The sequence below is a fragment of the Dromiciops gliroides genome, chromosome 2 (genome assembly GCF_019393635.1).
Source record: "Dromiciops gliroides isolate mDroGli1 chromosome 2, mDroGli1.pri, whole genome shotgun sequence".
NCBI classification, from domain to species: Eukaryota; Metazoa; Chordata; class Mammalia; order Microbiotheria; family Microbiotheriidae; genus Dromiciops; species Dromiciops gliroides.
In genome coordinates this window covers 688,111,817-688,136,322 of record NC_057862.1, presented here as the reverse complement: position 1 = coordinate 688,136,322, position 24,506 = coordinate 688,111,817, and the positions used below count along the sequence as shown (strand labels likewise).

Sequence of the window (24,506 nt, the reverse complement as noted above, 5' to 3'; positions counted from 1 at the left end):
TAAATGACTTGCTCAGGGTTGCACAAGCAAACTCTGGGTCTGTTATTTCCTTTCTTAGATGTTGTAGAGGGTTTCCTTGTTCAGGATCAAGATGAGATTGGTGAGCCCTAGGAACCCTTCTGGCTCTGAGATGCTGAGATCTTTTCTTTTTTCTCCACTTTGTTATAATCCCAGAATTTTTTATAGAAGTAACGTTCTGACATCTACTTTGTCCACATTTGCTGTACCCTGTAAACGGTATTTTTTGTCCATTCTGATGCTGTATAACTAATGTTCATCTATAACTCAACCAGCAAAAGGAAAACCCAAGCAGAAAAATTGACTTACATATAGATTAAGAACTCCTTTTTTTTTTTTTGTGAGGCATTTGGGGTTAAGTGACTTGCCCAGGGTCACACAGCTAGTAAGTGTTAAGTGTCTGAGGCTGGATTTGAACTGAGGTCCTCATGAATCCAGGGCCAGTGCTCTATCCACTGCACCACCTAGCTGCCCCCAATGATGACCTTTTCATGACCATTGTGAGGCAAGTAGGTGATAGACAGGTTAGAACACTGAACATGAAGTTAGAACAACATGGGTTCAATCTTATCCCAGACACTTAATAGTTGTGTGACTAACACCAACGTGTTTTTGTTATTTCATCCTTAATTTACTCATATGTAAAATGGTAATAATAGCAGCTAATTCTCAGAGTTGTTATAAAGATGAAAAGAGATAAGGAAGGAAGGAAACAAGCATTTATCAAGTGCCTACTATATGATAGCACTGTACTTAGGGCTTTATAAATATTATTGTAAATTAATGCTCCCCCCAAATCCTGGGAAGTGCATGCTATTTAACCTCATTTTACAGATGCAGTAATTGCGGCATACATAGATTAAATGATCAGGGCTACTTTGATAATAAGGGTGTGAGGTAGGATTTGAACTGAGATTTCCCTGCACTCAAGCCCAGAACTCTATTCATTGTGCCACCTAGTTGCCAAAATTAAGAGCTTTGCAAAACTTAAGGCATTGCATAAAGGCTAGCTAGCTATTTCAATTAAAATATTGTAAGATGTTCTTCATCTAGCTTTTAAATAACTATAATAACTAAGCTATAATCAAACCTATTCTGTTCACCAAATAATATTAAGTTCCTACTATGTGCCACTCACTTTTCTAAGTGCTAGAGATACAAAGTTAAAGTAGAACCATCCTTACCCTGCAGTATCTTACATTTTACTAGGGCAATAAAACACCTTTTAGATCATTAGATACACATTATATACAAAGTAATTTTAGAAATGGGATAACCAAACGAAAAGTTCAAGTCAATACATGGGCTTTGAAAAGTCTTATTTTCAATAGAGAGGCAGCATAGCATTTGTAGATAGGGTAAGGAACGTGGAATCAAAAAGACTTGGGTTCAAATTTCCCCTCAAATGCTTACTAGCTCAGTGAACCTGGGCAAATCTCTCAAATGTTTTGTGCCTCAGTTTCTTCATCTGTAGAATGACGTGGTTCTAAGATCCATTCTAGCTCTAAATCTAAGAACACAAAATTGTCCTATAAAATATGCGCAGATTGGAATAGAATATTTGTTGCTCAACCCAGTTTGGATATTCTAGAATTGTAGGATAATAAACCATGGCACTAAAAAGGTCACACACACACACACACAATAATGTTGTTTATTCCACAGAAGAGGAACACATTGTATTGGAAAATACCATAAGCATGGTGTCAGAGGTCCTGAGTTTAATCCCGAGCTATGTCCTTTACCCTGTGTGACATAGATTCATATATTGTAATGTAAAAGAACTTAATTTGATTGCATCTATGGCCCCTTTTCAGTTCTAAATCTATGATTCTATGATCTGGGGCAACTTACATCCCTTGTCTCTGTCTTAATTTCCTCCTTTGTCAGATGAAGTTGGATTGGAAGATCTCAGAGAGTTGCATCCAGCTCTGACGCTTAGGATGTCACCATCCTTTTACTGAATATCAACCACCAACTCTATCCTTCACAAAATCAGCTAGAAACTTCCAATTCCATTGAAGATAGACACATGAATGGTTCTATGTAGTATGAGGAATAAGCATGTTTGGCAAGTGTTGATTGTGTAATGACACAATGTTCTGAACAGAAAACACAGAGCATTAAAAACATTCTTGAATTTCATGTCAGATTCATGTCTAATTTACTATATCTAAGGAGCTTTTGATAATAAACAACAATGAAATACATTTTCATTTACTTTCTTGGACATTAGAATTTTTTGTTTGATTTATTTTGTTTTGTTTTTAATGGAAATTAGCATGTGTGATTTGGACTTTCTTTATCATTTCAGTAAGTTTCCTAAGATTATATGAACTGACACCCATAAAAGAAAGCAGGATCAGGAGAACAAGAGAAACCATGAGCAGAAGAATGGAAATTAAAATGATAAGAAGAATCCCAATTCTGAGGAATTATAGTCAGCAATTCTTTTTATATAATTAGATGAGATGAGGCAGCACCTCAATCCTTTCTGGAAACAGATGGGGAACTATGGGTGTGTAACAATGCGTATAATATCAGACATACACAATGAATTGGTTGGTTTTGCTATAATCATTTTCTTTGTGGTTAGAAGTGCTGTGTATATCATACATAGAAATAAGTGTGATGTACAAAGAAAAAGCATACATAAACTGTTATAAGAAAGAAAATTATTTAAGTATAAAAGAAAGGAAGTAGGGAAGAAAAGAAGAAGGAATGGAAGGAGGAGAGAGGAGGAGAAAGAAGATTAGAGAGTAAGCAAAGAAGGGAAAGGAAGAAGAAAGGAAGGGAGGAAAGAAGGAAAGAAGGAAGGGTGAGATGAAGAAAGAAAACCAGGATGTAATTAAGGATGTGAAGAATGAAGAGAGGAAGGGAGAAAGGAAGAAAAGGAGGCAGGAGGAAAGGAAGGAAGGAAAGAGAGAGAGGAATGAGAAAGAGGAGGATGCGTCTTTGAGGAATTTAACTATTTTGTCTTCTCTTCATTTAAAAAAAAATATTAAATGATACAAAAGGAAGATCTAAATCCTTGTCATTCTTTTCCCTCTATGGCTATGCAATTTTCCCAACATTAAAAAAAAATCCATTTTCCAGGTTGTTTTTCTTCATTCCTTCTTTCTTCCTTGCTTCCTTCCTTCCTCTCTCTCTTTTTAGCTTTAGATATTAAGTCATATTTTATAGAACTACATTCCAAGTGTATCATTGATGTGAAAAACCATTTGTGCAAAATATTAATAGCTCCTTTTTATAATACAGAAAAATAGAATCAAAATGTACACCCAGGGATTGAAAATGGCTGAATAATTTATGACATATTAATGGAATCAGACATTATTGTTTTTTTAAAAAAGGATGAATCTTAGGAATGATAAAAAAAAGATTCAGAATAAGACTGGATCTGAAACCAGAAGGTTCAGGATTAAGTCCTTGACCAAATATTATTTTTTAAAATTTCATCACTTTGGAGAAATCACTACTGATTTTGAAGACTCATTTTGGTCTTCTGAAATTTGAGAGTTTGAACCCAGTGATCCCTAAGATTGGTCATTTCTTACTCTGTTATACTGCCTTCTAAAGTGACTCCAAGTCTTATATGCCACCACCAACTGTTGTGCACTTTCTCTTCCATCCTTTAACATACATTGAAACCCCTCTTTATCATCTATTCTTCTTTCTTTCTTTACTTTAGTCACAGAGTAGAACAAATATCAAATACAAAGTACTTAAAAAACCTTAAAGTTTGGGGAGGACCTAGTTAGTGCAGTGGATAAAGCACCGGCCCTAGATTCAGGAGGACCTGAGTTCAATTCCAGCCTCAGACACTTGACACTTACTAGCTGTGTGACCTTGAGCAAGTTACTTAACCCTCATTGCCCCACCCCCCAAAAAAACTTAAAGTGCCATATAAATGCTAGTTATTACTACTGTGATGCAATGAAGACAACATTTTGTCTGTTCCTCAGTTCCCTCATCAGGATAGGGAGTTAGACTAAATGACCTCATAAGGTTCCTTCTGTCTCCACATCCATGATTCTACCATCTTGTAAATGAAGACCCCACCGAGGTAAGATAAGTCCATTAATTTTGAAATATGCTTGGAAAGGGAAGCACAACATGGAAATCAAGTTTGTTCTCATTTGGTTAATGTGTATATTCTATTATTGTTCTAATCAAAAAAGTAATTAGTTCCAATTGCAAGTTTTGATTCATTGAGAGGGTTATAAACATTATCATAATATAAAACAAACATAAATATGTTATTGTTCATAGATTTATCAGGTTTAAATGTGCTATTCTCTCACCAGTAGATATTATAGCCCCCACAGAACTTCTTTTAGTATGAAAGCTCCCATGAGATTGTCATTCATTCCTTTTTCTCTCCTATATCCAATACAGTGGCTGAAAATATTGGAAGTGTTTGTTGTTTTAGAGATACTGCATCTTAAAGATTCATCACCCTCCAGCGAACAGGGTAATGAGCCTCCCCACACTTACCTAGGCAGCCAACAGACATATCATTCATCACTTGCAGAGCTTGAAATCTTTCCAGCTTCAAGTTTTGTAGGCACTATCCAAATCTGAGGTCAGCTGGCAGAAGAAGAAGAAAGGAGAGCTAGAGTATGGGGAGGAGAGGGCAAACAAAGGAGGGGGGAAGAAAAATGGGGAAGGCAGAGTCTTTCTAAGCATGCTGGACATTTTTGTTGATAATTATATTCCTATAATGAAATGTTTTTCCTTCCTTCCTTCCTTCCTTCCTTCCTTCCTTCCTTTCTTCCTTCCTTCCTTCTTTCTTATCTATCATATATCTATCTATCTATCCATCTATCTATCTATTACTAGAGGTAGTGGGGAGCCCAGAGAGCAAGTATTCCAAGCCATTCATTTTACAGATTAGGAAATAGGGAAATTAAGGGGAAAGGTCAAGACATGGAACAAACTTACCTGATTCCAAATATAGCACTTTTGACATCAAGCTACCCAGTGTCTGTGTGACCATAGAGAGGTCAATTTGTTCCTCTGAACTTCACTCTCCTCATTTATCAAAATAAAAGTTTGGATTACTACATGACCTATAAGTGTAATCACACTACTAGGTCTATTTCCCAAAGAGATCAAAGAAAAAGTAAAAGGACCTCTATGTACCCAAATATTTATAGCAGCTCTTTTCTATGGTGTTAAAGATTGGGAAATTGAAGGGATGCTTATAAACTGGGGCATGGCTGAACAAGTTATGGCATACGATTGTGATAGAATACTTGTGGTATAAGAAATGAAGGGTTGGTTTCAGGGGGAAAACAAAACAAAACATGTTAAGATCCATATGAACTGATGTGAACTAAGAAGAATGAGGAGATTATTGTACTTTGCAACAGCAACATTGTCATAATAATTAACTGTGAAATAATTGCTTTTTTGTATGTGGTATGTCTAATTTGGAAATAGGTTTTGCATGATTTTATATGTATAATTGATATCATTTTACTTGCCTTCTCAGTAGGTAGGGAAGAAGTAGGTGGGAGGGAGGGAATTTGAAACTCAATTTAAGAAGAAAAAGAATGTTAAAAATAAATAATTTTAGAAGAAAAAAAATCATCTCCAATAATTCTCCCAGCTAGAAAGTCATGATCCTACTCAACTTTGAGAATTGGGGATCAAAACCAAAGCAAATACTAATATAAGAAAGGGCCCAATTGCCTGAGAAGAGCCCCAACCCAAACCCTATATTTTTGACTGGGAAGAGGGTAAGGAATTGTCAAAGAAAGTAAAAACTTAAAGGAAAACATTATGTTTCAAAGATTTACAAGGACTGTGACAATCTAACTGCAAAAATCAGTGGAAATGTCACAATTGTATAAAATTTGTCTTCAAGACAGGGAAACTTACTTAAAAACCCACCACCACCACCACTACCACTACTACTACTACCATCACCACCACCACCACCACAACAACAAGGAAAGGAAGAATTTGAGAGTGGCCCAATGATGCAGTAGATAGAATACCAGTCATGGAGTCAGGAAGTTATGGATTAAAATGTATAGCTTATTAGTTATGTGAACCTTGTCATATCACTTAACCTCTTTCTTCCTTCCGTTTTTTCATCAGTAACATGAGGATAATGACAGCACCTTTGTCAAAGTACTGTTAAGAGAATCAAATAAGGAAAATCATATTCACAATCCTTTGTAAAACTTGAAGCCCTATTTAAATGATAGCTCTGAGCCTCAGTTTCCTCATCTGTAAAATGGTCCTTGGAAACAATGACTTCAGACAACACAGTTTCTACATAAAATTTTCCCACCAAGTTCTCATCCAAATGGGGTAGAATAGTGATTATATGAGTCTGTCTCAGTTGCTTCTGGTCCCTTAGGTCACTTCTGGCCTCATAACCAGGCCTCAGTGTTGGATCAGCAAGCTAAAAATCCCTCTCATGGCCTCTTCTTAAATACATTCTTGTGGCTCACTCTCCTGACCTTTCTAAGCTCAGAAGATCAAAGCCATCTCTAAACTGCTTCATAAGAAAGAACACAGACTGAAGCAAAGAAAGGATGTTAGTATTCAAGGGCCACAGGTCAGGGTTTGATGGAGACAACTTGAGTTTTCTTCCTTTTTATCATCATTTCTGTTCTTTCACCAGAATGCTGCTGTGCAAGAATGATTTAACCCAAAAGGGGATAACTCTGGCTACCAAATGCCTTTAAAATATAGCCTGTTCAATCTCTACAGCCAATCAAAAAGACTCTCTATATCACATGGTCAGCTGACCAGAACCAATTAAAGAATATCTGTGTATTCTCTAAATCTCTCCAAGGCAGTTTCATTATATTTTATCATGTCATTTTGGAAGCAGGATTCCCAGCTTCTTTGAGGTGGTGGATTTCATCAACCAGCCATGCTGATAACTGTTGGCAAATCCCCCACGCCCATTAAAAAAGTAAGAAAATCATAAAGAATTGTAAAGACAAGAGCTATAATATCATATGCATTTCCCCATCCCTTCCCCATTTTTATGGACTTAATAAGATCTGCATGTCTTTTTGCCTGAAGATTAGCCTTGCTAAGGCCAGAAGGATCCATAACCAGGCTAAGACCATACACCATGTAGCCCTCCCCCTTCTCCTCCTGAAGGTATCACCATATTGGTGTTGGACTTGGCACAGACACTTGATTGGCTTTTGTTGTACTGCAGTTCAGAAGTCTTGAGCTTGAGAAATCCACCAGCTTTAGCCTCCCAAATACCAGGGATTACTGCAATGTAACCCCACAACAAGTAAGAAAGTTGCAGTCAACAAGCGTGGAAGTCATGCTCAGATCAATAAAATCACAGATTGACAAATCTGTATTATTAAAGTATTTATTTCTCGAACACCATTTGTAGACCTTGTTCTCTTCTATGAAATATCTCTGATGATTACTACATTTTAAATCGTCTTATCCTATGATGAGACATCTTTTTTTTAAAGAAGTTCAATTTTAAAAAGCCTTTTATCATGACAATGTTTAATTGGCTATTATTTCAATTATTCCAATTCATTAAGAGGAAAAATAACATTACTTTTAATAAATCTTTCAGACACGACTTTCTTTCCTCCCACAAAGTTGTTTATAACTGTTTATTATGTCCAAATTGAATTTGAATTCTCTGTTGCTCTCAGAAGTGACCTTCTTCTTGCAAACTGACAAATGCAATATGATTTTTTTTTTGGCAGGGCAATGAGGTTTAAGTAACTTGCCCAGGGTTACACAGATAATAGTCTCAAGTGTCTGAAGCTGGATTTGAACTCAGGTTCTCCTGAATCCAGTGCTGGGGCTCTGTCCACAATATGATTTCTCAATAGCTAAGTTAGGGATTCTGGATGGAGGAATTTTTAACGCTAGAAAAATTTCACTTTCAATTTATCATTCAAATGGAAATATTCAACTATTTGCCAACTGTTGCATTGCATGCAGTTGTAATTGTATTACTGAGTCTAAGGGTGGTAGATCACTTGACCTCAGGAATTCTGAGTTGTAGTAAGGCAAAAGCCAATCTGGTGCCTGCATCAAGTATAGTATCTATATACTGAGCCCCTCAAAAGAAGGAGGATGTGGGGCAGCTAGGTGGGGCAGTGGATAAAGCACCAGCCCTGGATTCAACAGGACCTGAGTGCAAATCCAGCCTCACACAGTTGACACTTATTAGCTGTGTGACCCTGGGCAAGTCAATTAACCGTCATTGCCCTGCAAAAAAATAAAGGGAAAAAAAAGCAAAAAGGAGGAGGAGGAATAAGAGGAGATAGGGAAAGGGTCGCCAGGCTCCCTACAGAAAGATGAACTAGCCCAGGTTAGGGAAACAGAGCAGGTCAAGCTTCTATACCAGTCAGTTGTGTTTCGCTACAAAATTTCTAGATATAGGGAGACCCAATGTCAAAACAAGAACTTCAACAATCAAATATGATTAATTATATTCCAAACATCACAAACCTGCTACAATAGAAGTATTTCCAGTTTTGTTTTTGCATTCAAAATCTAAATGGAACTTCACCATGATCTCCAAGATGATATACTGATTTCCATATTTGTGGATATATTTCCCCCAACTTGATTTCCTCATCTGTTACAAGGGACAAGAGAATACAAGTTTCCAGACCTTAGTCCTACTTGCTCTTTTCTCCCAGATCTCGGATCACTAGGAAAAATACCCTTATCTAGTATATTGTCAAGGATCCTCTCGGTCCTTATCATTTTGCTTGTCAAGTGTTCAAGGGTCATTTACAACGATTACTGGGAGAACACTATTTTTATGCCCCAGAAAGGGGTGCTGGGCAAATATTGAAACAATTTTCTTATGTGTTCTCCCCTCAGAGCTGCTGTTATCGAGTCATTTCAGTCATGTCTGACTCTTTGTGACCCCACTTGGGGTTTTCCTAGCAAAGATACTAGTGTGGTTTGTCATTTCCTTCTCTAACTCATTTTACAGTTGAGGAACAGAGGCAAATAGTTTAAGAGACTTGCCTAACTAAGGTCACATAGCTGGTAAGTGTCTGAGGGGAGATTTGGATTTAGGAATATGAGTCTTCCTGATTCCAAGCCCAGGACTCTAACCATTACACAAATTAGCTGCCCTTAGAGCTACTTGATAAAAATCAGGGTTTTTAAACCTTTTTTCCATTGACTAGCCCTTTTCACTTAAGAAATTTTTACAGAATCCTAGGTATATATAAGAGGTTTACATTACCTTTAATTTTTCTAAGTTTTCGGACCCCCATATTCAGTTACATGACCCCATATGGAGTCATCACCCACAGTTTAAGAAGCTTTGATCTAAACAGACCTTAATAGTAATTCTTTATTCAATCAACACATCAACAAGCACATATCAAGTTATTACTGTGTGTCAGGTACAGTTCTTAGTGTTGAGCCAAGACTTTGCAATGTATCAGAGGAGAGAACATGTATATACAACATATTGTTAGTATAATTTGCTTGGTTTAAGTCTGGAATAAATAGAATGGCTTAGCAGTCTCATGTGGTTCCTTCCTCTGCCACTTTAGGAAGTTTATATGTAATGAAAATTAAAAGTATAATCACAATTTCTCTGAGCCCTTAGTGAGGAAAATTTTGAAACACTTTGCCAGAGCCGTTTGGCTGTCTCTTCATTTACATTTATCTCTATCTAACTCCCTGGCTTCTTTATTGTTGTAAAAACTATTTTGACTAGAAAGATTTCTGTAAACCCTTCCATGGCAAGCTATTACTAACTTTGTCTTCATTTTAGTGCCTTCCTTTTGTTTATTCTCCTATTGATTATGCATTCTGTCTGTAGCTTGTTTGCACATTGGTGTTTGAAGGTTGTCTCCCTCATTAGACTGTGAACTGTTTCTTTAGGGCATACGCTGTCCTGTGCTTTCTTTGTCTCCCTAGCCCTTAGCATTGTCCTTAGCATGTCGTGGTTAATACACATTTATTGACTGACTGACTGACCAATTGAAAAAAGTAGCAGAAGATATTACAGCATGTGCTAATAGACAGGTACTAAGAAGGGAGGTCGAGGAAAGATCAAGTTTTCTCTTGGAACTTCCTTTAGTCTTTGAGGTCGTGGACATAATTTGAGGGGGATCAGTAAAACTGGCAGTCAGCCCAAGTCTGCTCTGAGATGTTGGTAGGGCTGAAAGTCTCCCTTGATTTCTCCTTTCTCTGCCACCACTCAGTCCTTCCTTCTCTTTCTCTTTTCCCAGGTTGCCTCTTTGCTATTGATGCTTAACAGGTTATGTCTTGAATACCCCACTCCTTCCTCTTTCCTTCTGGCTCCCACAAAACTCTTTCCTGCTGGATTTTGCATTGATACAAACTCCTCATGGCTCGGCCCATTCTTTCCCCCAATCATAGCAAACTTTCTGCTGTACCTAATTGAAATGTCTGATTGATTTCAGGAGACTTTCAGGACCTGTTCACATCTACTTCTAATTGATTGATTCAATCAGAAAGTGTTTTTAACTGATGGAGGAAATTACTTTTAAGTTGAATGGTGGAATAATGGATGTTGACTGTCTGTACAGAGGTAAATAGGTAGATACAATATGCACATGATGCAAAAAAATATCATTTGGGAAGTGGGAATTTTTTTTTTTTTTTTTTTGCGGGGCAATAGGGGTTAAGTGACTTGCCCATGGTCACACAGCTAGCAAGTGTCAAGTGTCTGAGGCCGGATTTGAACTCAGGAACTCCTGAATCCAGGGCCAGTGCTTTATCCACTGCTCCACCTAGCTGCCCCGCCAATGAACTTTTTTTTTTTTTTTTTTTTTTTTTTTTTTTTTTAGTGAGGCAATTGGGGTTAAGTGACTTGCCCAGGGTCACACAGCTAGTAAGTGTTAAGTGTCTGAGGCCGGATTTGAACTCAGGTCCTCCTGACTCCAGGGCCGGTGCTCTATTCACTGCGCCACCTAGCTGCCCCATCAATGAACTTTTAATTGCAGAATCTAATGGTCTTTTCTTCATTTTTATTCCATGAAACCTCTCTGCAGCATTTCAATTTTCCTTGTCTAAATTTATGTCGACTAATTAGTCTCATATAGAATTACTTTATCATATCCAGATGTTAGAGCTCACAGTATGAACAGAGGTGGGTTATGCTTTCATTCATCAAATCATTAAATAGGCAATTTCAAAGCTGTAAGAGAAATTATAACATTAGAATATTAGTTGGGAGACAGTGCTTAGAACTCAAAACATAGACTATTGGAATTGTGAGATTTCTTAGAACGTGGGATATTTGTATCCAGTGTGATGTTAGAACTCGAGATGTTAGAGTTAGGAGAGACATTAATCCTTTGTATGAAGCCCTTCCATAAGAGGGAGTCTACAACCTCCTGGAAAGGCCCATTCTACTTGGCACATTACAAATTCTTAGGAAGTTCCCCACATCACAATACACAGATCTAACTTTGTTTCTCTTTGTGCTTTCAATATTCATTATAATTCTGATCTCTGAGCAGAGGTATAACATATTTAATCTTATTGTGACAATATAAAACAGGCTTTTAAAAAAGAAGATACAGGGGCAGCTAGGTGGCACAGTGGATAGATCACCGGCCCTGGAGTCAGGAGGACCTGAGTTCAAATCCGGCCTCAGACACTTAACACTTACTAGCTGTGTGACCCTGGGCAAGTCACTTAACCCCAATTGCCTCACTTAAAAAAAAAAAAAAGAAGGTACATCATACAATCTAAGTCTATCTTTTTTGTTTTGTTTTGTTTTGTTTTGTTTTTTTAGTGAGGCAATTGGGGTTAAGTGACTTGCCCAGGGTCACACAGCTAGTAAGTGTTAAGTGTCTGAGACCAGATTTAAACTCAGGTACTCCTGACTCCAGGGCCGGTGCTCTATCCACTGCGCCATCTAGCTGCCCCTAAGTCTATCTTTTTTACAGGCCAAACACGCCAAGTTCCAACTGGTTCTCTAACACAGATCACAAGATCATATATTTAGAGCTGGGAGAAGCCTCACATATCATCTAGTCTAACTAACTAGGTTTCTAGATGAAAAAAATAGCCCAGAGTAGTTAGGTAACTTACCCAAATTCACACAGATATCACAGATAGCATGGGCAGGATTCAAAATATATGTGCTATATTATACTTATCCTCATATATTTTAACATTCTCCATGAAGTAAGGAGCCATCCTTATTTTGATTTTGTATGGAGATTACACAATGGCTTACACATGGTAAATCCTCATAAATTTTATTTTTTATTTTTCACTCAATTATTCAGGTTAAAAGAGGGGGAAAAAAGCATACATTGTACCTAAAGTCCTCTATAATTTAGCTCTAATGTTATTTTCCAAGGTTCTACCCAATCATAAAATCTCAGAATGTCCATTTTAGATAGCATCTTTGTTACTATCTAGAATAAGAGGGACCTGAAAAAAATTCTTTTGCAACATAACTCTGGAGGGTTATTCATTCTCTGTTGGTAGGAAGCTCTAGGAAGGAAGGAGGGAGAAGTCCCTATCTCCCGAAATCCCTTAGTAGACTTCAGAATAACTGATTCTCAGGATTCATCTTCATATCAAGCCTGCGTATGAGGTTTTTGTATCTTCCATCACTTCGTTTTAGTTTGACTCTCCCAGCAGCCAATCAAAAATAATAAGAATGATAAAACAACTCAAATTGTTCTATATTACTTCTGGTTGAATACTTGACAATTATGATGTTCCTTCCCTGCCAATCAATCTTCTTATCTCTCGGCTAAACATCATTAGTCCTTTCACCCTTTTCTCATGAGGTGGATACTCAAGGGATTTCTATATCTGGTTTGTGTTCCGATGTACACATCCTAGTTCTTGTATGCTCTTCAATGACAAGAGTGCAATTTCCTATTAAGCATGCCCCTTCATTCACTTGACTATGGTCAAATTTGTGCTCTGATTTCCTCCTGCCTTCTCTTGTCTCTGCTCATTGCCCAATCACAGGAGATGGAACACTCTCTTCCTAATCCTCTCCAGTTATTGAAACCTTTATTTTCCTTCAAGGCCTTGTTAAGGGATCATTTCCTCAATGTATCAAGTATTCCCTGGTCTTCTTCCAACAGCAACCCCATGTATAAGACATTCCTCATGTTGCCATGGTTGTGCTGCACATGATCTGCATCTCTTCTCCTTGCTAACAGCACTTTGATCAGTTATTTTTCTTCATGCCAGCACATGAAAGGAAATTAACCACAATTGAAATGATTTGCAGCACCATGCACTGAACAGAGGTCTGGGTATGGAATCAAAGGTTCTGGGCACGGGGGCATCACTATCAATATGTGCACCTAGAGAAACTTTCCCAAAGGGTAACCAGTGTGAGATATTACCTTAAATCATCTTCTTAAAGAAAAAATCAATGGAGAGAGAAGGCATCACATGGGGAGGGGGAAGAAAAAAAACCCAGAACACCAGTCCTATGTTGAGAGGAGCTGCAGAACCCTATTGGTGGGGAGGTGGTCAAAGACATGGTCCTGACTGGCTAGGAATTCACCTGTGTTAGAGTTTTCCTTATGATGAAAAATGTTATTGATCTCCAGAGAAAGCAGGGATCGTGTCTGGATACAGATTGAAGCATATCTTTTTTTCACTTTATTTTTCTTGAGGTTTTTTTTTGTCTATTTTAAACAACATGACTAATATGGAAATGTTTTGCATGACTACACATGTATAACTGATATCGAATTGTTTGCTGTGTTAGCGGGGATTGGGAGAGGATGAAGAAAGGGAGAGACTTTGGAATTCACAGTTTTAAAAACAAATGTTAAAAAATTTTTTAGGGGCAGCTAGGTGGCACAGTGGATAGAGCACTGGCCTTGGAGTTGGGAGTACCTGAGTTCAAATCCAGCCTCAGACACTTAACACTTACTAGCTGTGTGACCCTGGGCAAGTCAATTGCCTCACTAAAAAAAATTTAAAAATTTTTTAAAAAATTGTTTTTACACGTAATTGGGGAAAATAAAATAATGAACAACAAAAAAAGACTAGCCACAGAGAAAAAAGATAGTCCTCTGATTGCTGATTGGTAATCAATTATTCCTCCTCCCCAGTTACTTAGTCCAGTTGTTTTTAAACTGATAGAATAAAAAAATCCTATCAGAGCCCTTTAAGTCTCAGTGCCTGTGTGAGAAAAAAAACCATTTCGTTTTCCCTAGTTAGAGATAGGGTACAATTTGAAACAAACTTTAAAAAATTGCCCACACTCATGAACTTTATTTCCTCTTTTCTCAATCCTTTGTAATATGACTTCAGGCTTCTCCAGTCATCTAAAACTGCTTCCTTCAAATTTAGCAATGATTTCTTTTTTTAATGTTTAATTTAAAAAGTTGTTTAATTTATGGAATAAAATGAGCATTTCCAGAACATAGTACAATAAAAAAGATGGCTGTACATGAAACTGTAAATCAACTATACACCAGTTGCTATTCCTTTCAAATATGCAAAAAAATCATGTAAATTTCTTTTTTTTCCTTCTCTACCTGCTAGCCTGCCCTAGAGATGGCTACCATTAAACACAAATAAGTATATATGTATTGTTATTCTTTACATATTTGTAGTTATCAGTGCTTTCTCTGGATGCAAAGAGCATCTTTCTTTATATGTCCTTTCTAGTCAATGATATCTTAAGTGACAAATTGAACATACTTTTTTCCTCAATCCTCATCCTTCTTGACATCTCAATAGACTCCTCCAACACTGTTTAACTTTCTTTGCTACTGGCTAGCCCTCTCCTCATTGTGTTTTCATGTCACTTCTTTCTTGATCATTCCTTAGGCTCCTTTGCAGGATTTGTGTCTATGTTACAACCAATTGATATGCTTCTACTCCATGGCTTTGACATTTCCTCTCTTTTCCTTTCTATTCTTGGTCATCTTATCAGTTCTCATTGGTTTAATCATAATGCTTATTTTGTTTTATTTTTTCCAATTCTTAGATCAAAATACCCAAGCCTTCTTATGCTTAGGGAACTTCCTAATATCAAGCCCAACTTTGCCTCTTTGTATCTCCCATTCTTTTGTTTTAGTTTGATGACCTCCAGCCTACCCATGGCTATTAAAAAAAATGAAACCATTCCTCCATATCACTTCCACTTGACTACTTGACAATTATCATGCTCCTTCCCTGCCAAACCAAAGCTTTTTATCTTTAGGCTAAATATTGCTAGTTCTTTTACCCTGTCCTCATGAGGTGGGAACTCAAGAGCTTAGTAAATCTGGATTGTCCCCCTCTTTACACATCCTAATTCTTTTATTTTCTTCAGTGACAAAAAATAGCAATTTCCCATTAATAATGCCTGTTCATTCACTTGGCAATGGTAAAATTTGTACTCTGATTCCCTTCTGCCCTCTCTTATCTCTGTTCATTGCCCAATCACCATAGATGGAAGTAGTACCTCTAGTATGAGGACTGCCAAGTGTTTTTCAGGGCTGCTTTCCACCTTTAGTGTCCATCTTGTTAGAAATGCAGCTAACCATTCTTCATGTTGCACAGCTCTAATGTTGGCAACTTCAGTGTCAGCAGCTCAAGTCTTGGCAGCCCTAGTGTTGCTAGCAGGTCACTGTTCAAAAATCCCAAGAGTTGGTGAGTGAAGGCTTTATTTGTCCTTGTGAAGATGGGCAATCCTCTGAATGTTCCAGAGAGTGCACTGAAGTGAGTCCCTGACCTCTATTTATACCCTTCAAGGGGTCCCCTCCAAACAATCACATTAAGGCCTTTTGATACCCCTCATTTACATTTCAGTTATTACAGTTGCTATTTATACAGAATACCAGAAAGAGCCTAAGAACCCATCAGGTGGTACTGGTTAACCAATCAGATTTTACAAACTATGATACCAGGTCTTAACCTATTCTGGGCAAGAGTATCAGCTTCCTCTCAGAACAATATTGTGTTAACATACATAACTCTTCAAGAAAGAAAACCTGTCTTGGTGTTGACCAATCAGATTGCTCCATTTACCAAGCAAACAGATTGAGGCCTTAGGCCCCAACCCTATGCTGGAGTAAGAATGTCCCCATTCCCCACTAAACAGTGATTGTGTAAACATAACTTTTCAAAACAAAACTCAAGTCAGGTCTTAAGCTCTGAGTCGTGCGGGGATCACCTCGGGTGCCTGAAGGTGAACTCCCAGCCCAGTCTGACTCCCAGAAATCCCAGGCCCTTCTTCAGGCCCTGCTCAGGCCTAAGGCCCAAGAGCCTTGGTTCGAAGCCTCATGTGCTGAGCAGCCCCCTGCTGGGAGGTTTGGGGCCACAAAGCTGTTGGCCTAAAACCAGACTCACTCTCTACTTTTAGGGCTCTGAGAAGAGTCCAAATATAGTATTTTCTCTCAATCTGATTTACCCAACTCTTATCTGTGGCTCCAAGAAGCTGTAGCATGCACAATAGCCACACTCATGTAAGATAGGAATAAATCAGACTGAGGGTAACTCGGGTATGTCAAATCTATTGGTGAATTAGGGGGTGTCTTCCCCAAGCATGTGAAATCTTCTCCTAGTGGAATGGGTAGATGAGAAAAATTTGTTCCAATGGTCATGAAGGTGGCAGAATCAAATCCACTGTATCCTGAGGCTTTCTAGTCTTGACTTTTGTCTACCCACTGCACTCCAATGACTCGGGAAGAGAGAGCAAGGATGACAACTTTGCACGACTCTGCCTCACTTAATTTCAATGTATGTGTGAGTCAAAAGATACCACCCAAAACATTTTAATATATTTACCCACTTCAAGGTCCTGTGGCAACTGGCAAGTGATGAAGCAGTAGGTGAAGATACACTGGGAGCTGTAGTCACAATGACACAATCCTGCACACAGGTGGCCCACGATATAGGGTTGTCTTCTCCCTGGACTGAAACAGCAGTGATATTCAACATCCCCCATGGGTGTCTGAGAATTTTTCTATTTTTAAGGTCTGCATTGCTCACCTCCTGTCATGATAAATAGGCTAGAAAAAAATGTCCTAAAATTATCTGATTCACCCAAACCTGTCCTGTTTACTGCAGGTGGTGATCTCATCCTGTGGTTGAAACACACAAAAATGTAAGAAGAAAATTTGTACCACTACAAATGTTCATATGGACTACTTGTGCCCTACCTTTGGTAAAGCCTTTCAAACTCATATTTGTCTGATCACCCACAGTCAGATATATTATACCTTAATCCCAACATAGTGATTCCATTTTGGTCATCTTCAAGATTGAAGGCCAGTAACCAACCAACCAACTAATCAGCTCCTTACCTGTGTAACCTTGGGCAAGTCTCTTAATCTCTGTCTCTTAGTTTTCTCAATTTTACATTGTGGATACCTCGTACCAGGGTTGTTGTGAGGTCAAATGAAATTATAATTATAAAGTGTTTAGCACAGTTCCCATAACATAATAGTCGCTTAATAAATGCAGGTTTCTTTTCTTCATAGTCTTACTACATCCTATCTTTTCCTGCATAATTCATCCTTCACCCAGCCACCCAAATAATTTTTTTCTCAAGCTTGTAACTGACCATTCTTCAGTCAGTGCCCACTAAATAAACTACACTGGATCTCTAATACTTCTGGATCAAATATCAGCTTGTCTATTTTTAACTTAACTATAATTCAACTTTCCAGTATTTACTTAAGCTGATCCACTTACTCTATGGCCTAGACAAATTGTCCTTGTTGTTCCTTGCACCCAAAAATCTATCTCCCATCTCTCTGACTTTACACTGACTGTACCCCATTTTGAGAATGCATTCTTTCTTTACCTCTTCTTCTATAATTATGTAATTCATTTTATGACTTAAGCCTCATATTTTGCATGAAATCTTCTTTCATGGCTTCCCTAGGTGCTTCTTTGTTTTCCACCAGGATTCCATCTGTTACTCATTGATGTTATCTCTCCATTAGAATAAAAGATTTTAGGCATAAACTCATTTACTGTTGTCTTTTTTTTTTTTTAATCCTCAATGGCTACCATAATACCTAGCACATAATAAGTGATCAATCAGTGCTTGTTGATTGAGTAAATGTTTCAAATTCCTTCTTTGCCATAATTTGTTTGCTTTCTTTCAAATAAATCATTTAATTGCTCTGGACATCAGGTTTCCCATCTGTCAAATAAGATCCTTGACTAGCTTTCCTTGAAGATTCTTTCCTGGTTTCAGTATATAAGCTTATGAAATAAAAATGGGGTATTCTCCTCATGAAAGTTTTAACAAGTTGCCCTTCAGGGTTCCCAGGAACAAAAGAGTTAAGCAGGATGTAACGATTGGAATGACACCACCTGCTGGAGACTTACTGTAGAAGAGTTCTGCCCATGAAGCGAAGGTCTTTGAGGGCAAGACCAGGAGTCTTTTCTTTGGCATCAGGAAGTGACGCGGGCTAGTGGGAGGAGGAAGGAAGAGACTGGCGCTGGCTCTCGAGCTCTTTCCTGAGACTCTGGTGGAGAGTGGAGCTAGAAATGTGCTCTCCCTTTAATAGATAGAAATCTAGGCCTTTCTCTCTCTCTTTATCAAATTCTTATTCTCCTTAATAAATGCTTAAAAGTCTAACTCTTGCTAAAGCTTATAATTTATTGGCGACTACTCATTAGATATTTTAGACAGTTTAGCTAGAATTTTAGCCCTTAACAGATGGCTGACCACGAAGAGGAAAGCTGAACCTCACTTCTGAAATTTCCCCTACCCTCTCCCTTTAAACTGCTAAGTACGGGCATATTGGCTGTGTTTTCCCTTTAAATTTTTTCAAATGGACCTTTTAAACTCCCTAATTACCCTATTTTTGAGTTTAGTCTGTTTAACCAGACAAATGGGAGATAAGATCATGTTAATGCTTTGTTTTTGTGGATTTTCTATTTTTATTTTTATTTTTATTTTTGTTAAAAGAGCCAGCAACTTCCTCACACAAGGAAATATCTCTCCCTCTCCCAACCATGCTTTTTCAGAGAAACCTGAAGAGGTTCCCACAGCTTTTCCCAGTTCTAACACTAATTGTTGCTTTAATTTTGCATGCCTGGAGGCAATGACCCACCCTCTAGAAGCTTTTAATCCCCTAGGGCCCAGAGCAGAGTGGGGGAAGAGGAATCCAGGCCTGAGTTCAAAATCAAGTCTGATTCAAATTGCGCTGGTCCCTCCCCTCCTCTCTAGACCCCACCCTCTACTCCTCCCATGGCCAAGCCCATTGATTCCCCTGTCAGGGAAGTCCAGAGATCTAATGAGCATGCACAACTTTCTCTAACTACATTTGCAGCTTCAGGCTCAGCCCTTCCCCAGCCTGGCTGTGCTTCTGAGACAACCTTAGAAAACCCTTTAAATTCCAGATACGCTCATTTTGTTCATAATTTTGCTAACCTGCTTTTGTCTTTAATTAGTAATCTTATAAAGCATTTGTATGGTGAAAAGACTGACAGACAATATAGAGGGGTTAAAGAAGTAAAACTTAAGATGAATAAGAATGACAACCATCAACATAGTTCAAGACTCTGCTTCTTTTGTTTTTGAGAATATATGTATATTCCCACCCTGTAACAATTTAATGGACAGAAAATACATATTGAAGGAAAGTATTTCTAAAAAATGTACTATAAATAACTATAATTTAAAGTACTCAAAAATAAGAAAAATCCATTACAGCCCATAGTCCTACTGCATTTCTTCTCAGTGTGAGATCTCCAATAGGTCATTCAATCACCTGAAGTACCTAGGAGGTTCATTGCCATAGATTCAAAAAGGACCAATGCCAGGCTCAGTCTACCGAGGGCTGCAAAGATATGCACCACTGTATTCTTTGAGGAAGGAATTTCTTATTTGGTTTAGACTTATAATGGGGAATTGTGAAATGCAAGGGATGACAAATGGTCCTGCCCTTCTTTAGTGACAACCAAGAAGCTAAATTATGATACATGTCCTTGGAGAAGAGGAGAAAAATTAATTTGATAGACTAGATGGATGTGTTTTAGGAGGGGGGGGGTGAAGGATCCTAAAAACTCAAAAGATTAAAATTATCTTTCCTTCAGCCTTTCGTATCAGTTCCTATTTCTCTTTTATTTAAAGTAGCTGGTGGCACAGTGCTGGGCTTAGAATCCATAAACCCTGAGTTCAAATTCAGCCTCAGACACTCACTAGCAGTATGACTCTATAACAAATTTAACCTCTGTTTGCCTTAGTTTCCTCAACAATAAGATGGGGATAATAGTACCTAATTTTCAGGACTATGAGAATAAAATAGGATAATAATTATCAACTTCTTAGCACAGTATTCTTAACTCATAGTAGGTACTTAAAAATACTTATGGGGGCAGCTAGGTGTCACAGTGGATAAAGCACTGGCCCTGGATTCAGGAGGACCTGAGTTCAAATCTGGCCTCAGACACTTGACACTTATTAGCTGTGTGACCCTGGGCAAGTCACTTAACCTTTATTGCCCTGCAAAAACAAAACAAAACAAAAAGCAACAACAACAACAATAAACCACCTTATTTCATTCTCCCTTTCTCTTTTATTCCTTTTATATGATTTGGAGACACATTGACTAAGTACCTAATTCAGGAAGAGCTTTATCAAGGCATGGTCCTAGTCAAGTTCTGCCAAACTAACCATGTTTCTTTTTAAAATTGTATTTTAATACGGCAATTAATTCAATTAAAGGAATAGACATAGGCTGAATGTTCAATATGAGATTCAAGGACCCAGAAGAGTCTGTCAATAGATTTTAGGTATATATTATTCTTTTAAATGATAACTATTTCAATAAAATTTATTTCCTTTTTAACACTTATATATTTTATTTTATGTATTTAAAATCATGATTCCAAAAACAGATTCCTGGGATTCCCCATACCGCTAAAGGAAAGCCTGATATGAAAGAAAATGGTTAAGGACAATCTTCACAGACAGAGTAGACCTGTATTTCACCAAGGCATTTTATTCCTTCTCACCCCCATGGAAGCCCCACCCCCTTCATGGGAATCAAGAATAAAGTCTGTACATAGGTTCTCAGTGCTATAGTAAGCACTCAGAAGAGTAAACTCCTGCCAAATTAGTTTGGCACTTTATCTGAAACTGTCAGACTTAGAATGTTGCATAGAATACTGAAAGTTTAGATAACTTACTAAAGATCTCACAGTCAATATGTGTCAGAGGAGGGTGTTTAACCTACATTTTCCTGGCTTTAAGGTGACCATTTCACTCACTGGGCCTCATTGTCTTCTCTGCTGGTGTATGCAATGGGCAATAATATAATTAACTTGATGCAGAGTTGGTTGAATAGCTGGATTTAGTTATACAATTTCCTTTTCTTTTTTTTCTTTTTTTTTTTTTTGAGTTTCAACCTTTTAATCCCTTCTCTCCTGGGAGCCAGGGAACACCAGAGGCAGCTCAGAACTGGATCAGTTGCCCCTTCCTCTTCTTGTCTCCTCCCAGCTCAAAGTGCTTGCAGCACTTGATGGCCAGCAGCCTCTTGAACTTGCAGTTGGGCTCCACCCACTCAAGCATCAGAATTGTCTTCTTCATGGTCTTGGCATTCTCCTAGAATATGGGCTCGGTCTGGCCAATGTAGCTGCTCTGCTTACCCTGCACATACAAAGAGTCCTTGCCCTTTTTGAAATGTGTCACCACGTGAAACTGGTGCTTGCCACACTTCTTGCAGTAGGTGCCAGCAGCAGTATCTGGGGAGGGGAGAGGGGTGGACAAGGGGCTTCATGAGTATGCTTCATTCTGGGCCTGATTCTCTTCCATTCTTCTGCTCCACAAAGCACATGGGAGGAGACTAGTTATAAGTTTTTCATCAACCATGTAGACATACCAAATATAAGGAGGGTTACATGGTTCTGTCCTTGGTCTTCCACTATTGAAAATCTATATTAGTGACTTGGATGAAACTCTAGATAATATAATCCTCAAATCTGCATGTGAAATACTGTTTGGTATGGAAAAGTAACATGTTAGACCTTTGAATGAAGATCCAAAAATATCTCAGTGGTGTATTTCACTGTACCAAATAGAAAATTATTATTTTTTTTAGTTTTCAAAATTTGTTTTTATAAGATTTCTAGTTTCAAATTTTTCTCCGTCCCTCCCCTCCCCTCCTTCACCCATCCCCAAGACAGCAAGTAATCTGATATAGATTATATATGACAATATATAACTTTCATTTCTTCATCAGAAAACTGCCTATTCATATTCTTTGAACATTTCTCAATTGGGGAATGACTTGAATTCTAATAAATTTGATTTAGTTCCCAATATATTTTAGAAATGAGGCCTTTATCAGAAATTCTGGCTATAAAAAATTATTTCCTAGCTTTCTGTTTCCCTAATTATTTGCTTCTGTTTGTGAAAAAACTTCTTAATGTAGTCAAAATCATCCATTTTGCATTTCATAATATTCTCTATCTCTTTTTTGATCATAAACTGTTCTCCTTTCCAAAGTTCGAAGAGGTAAATCATTCCTTCCTCTCCTTATTTACCTATGGTATCACCTCTTATGTCTAAATCATGCACTCATTTTGACCTTATTTTAGTATAAGGTGTAAGATGTTGGTCTATGTCTAACTTCTGCCATACTATCTTCCAGTTTTCCCAGCAGTTTTTGTCAAATACTGAGTTCCTATCCCATAAGTTGGAGTCTTTTGGTTTATCAAACAGTACATTAGTAAAATCGTTTACTGCTGTGTCTCCTGTACCTAACCTATTCCATTGATCCTCCACTCTATTTCTTAGCCGGTACCAGATAGTTTTGATGACTGCTGCTTTGTACTAATGCTTCAGATTTGGTACAGCTACCCGACCTTCCTGTGCATTTTTTTTTCATTAGTTCCCTTGATATTCTTGACATTTTGCTTTTCCAGATGAATTTTGCTATTATTTTTTCTAGCTCTATAAAATAAATTTTAGGTAGTCTTATTTGCATGGCATTGAATAGGCAAATTAATTTAGGTAGAAAAGTAATTTCTATTATATTAGCTCAGCCTATCCATGAGCAATTTATATTTTTTCCAATTACATAGATCTGATTTTATGTGTGAAAACTGTTTTGTAATTGTGTTCATAGAGTTCCTGGGTTTGTCTTGGGAGGTAGACACCTGAGTATTTTATGTTGTCTACTGTTACTTTAAATGGAATTTCTCTTTCTATCTCTTGCTGCTGGAGTTTGTTGGTCATGTATAGAAATGCTGATGATTTATGTGGATTTATTTTATATCCTGCTACTTTGCTAAAGTTGTTAATTGTTTCAAGTAATTTTTTAGCTGATTCTCTAGGATTCTCTAAGTATACCATCATATCATCTGCAAAGAATGATAGCTTTGTTTTCTCCTTGCCTATTCTAATTCATTTAATTCCTTTTTCTTCTCTGATTGCTAAAGATAACATTTCTAAAACAATAGAGGTGTTAATGGACATCCCTGTTTCACCCCTGATCTTATTGGGAAGCCCTCTAACTTATATCCATTGCATATAATGCTTGCTGATAGTTTTAGGTAGATACTATTTATTATTGTAAGGAAAGCTCCACCTATTCCTAAATTCTCTAGTGTTTTTATTAGGAATGGATGCTGCATTTTGTCAAAAGCTTTCTCTGCATCTATTTAAATAATCATGTGATTTTGGTTACTTTTCTTATTGATGTTGTTGATTATGTTGATAGTTTTCCTAATGTTGAACCAGCCCTGCATTGCTGGTATAAATCTCACCTGGTCATAGTGTATTATCCTGGTGATCACTTGCTGTAATCTCCATGCTAATATCTAATTTAAGATTTTAGTATCAATAGTAATTAGAGAATTTGGTCTGTAATTTTCTTTGATTTTGCTCTGCCTGTTTTTGGTATCACCACCATATTTGCGTCATAAAACAAATTTGGTAGTACTCCTTCACCTATTTTTCCAAATAATTTGTATAATATTAGAATTAATTGTTCTTTAAATGTTTGGTAGAATTCACCTGAAAACCCATATGGCCCTGGGGATTTTTTCTTAGGGAGTTCATTAATGGCTTGTTCAATTTCTTTTTGTAATATGGGCTTATTTAAGGATTTTATTTCCTCTTCAGTTAACCCGACCAGTTTGTACTTTTGTAAATATTTATCCATTTCATTTAGATTGTCAAATTCATTGGTATATAGTTGGGCAAAATAGTGCCAAATTAGTGCTTTAATTTCCACTTCATTGGTGGTAACATCACCCCTTTCATTTTTGATGCTGGTAATTTGTTTTTCTTCTTTCTTTTTTTGAATCAAATTATCCAATGGTTTCTCTATTTTATTGTTTTTTTTTTCATAAAACCAGCTCTTAGTTTTATTGATTAATTCTATTGTTTTCTTGCTTTCAATTTTATCAATTTCTCCTTTAAGTTTCAGGATTTCTAATTTAGTATTTAACTGGGGATTTCTAATTTGTTCTTTTTCAAGCTTTTTAAATTGCATGCCCAATTCATTGATCTCCTCTTTCTCTTTTTTATTCATGTAACCAGTTAGAGCTTTAAAATTTCCCCTAAGCACTGCTTTGGC

The 24,506-nt window shown here is 37.4% G+C and overlaps 1 pseudogene; it reads right to left on the bottom strand.

The window, feature by feature from the left end:
* Nucleotides 1-21,376: 21,376 nt before the first annotated feature.
* LOC122743708 lies at nucleotides 21,377-23,837 on the bottom strand (annotated as a pseudogene).
* Between the last annotated feature and the right edge of the window lie 669 nt (nucleotides 23,838-24,506).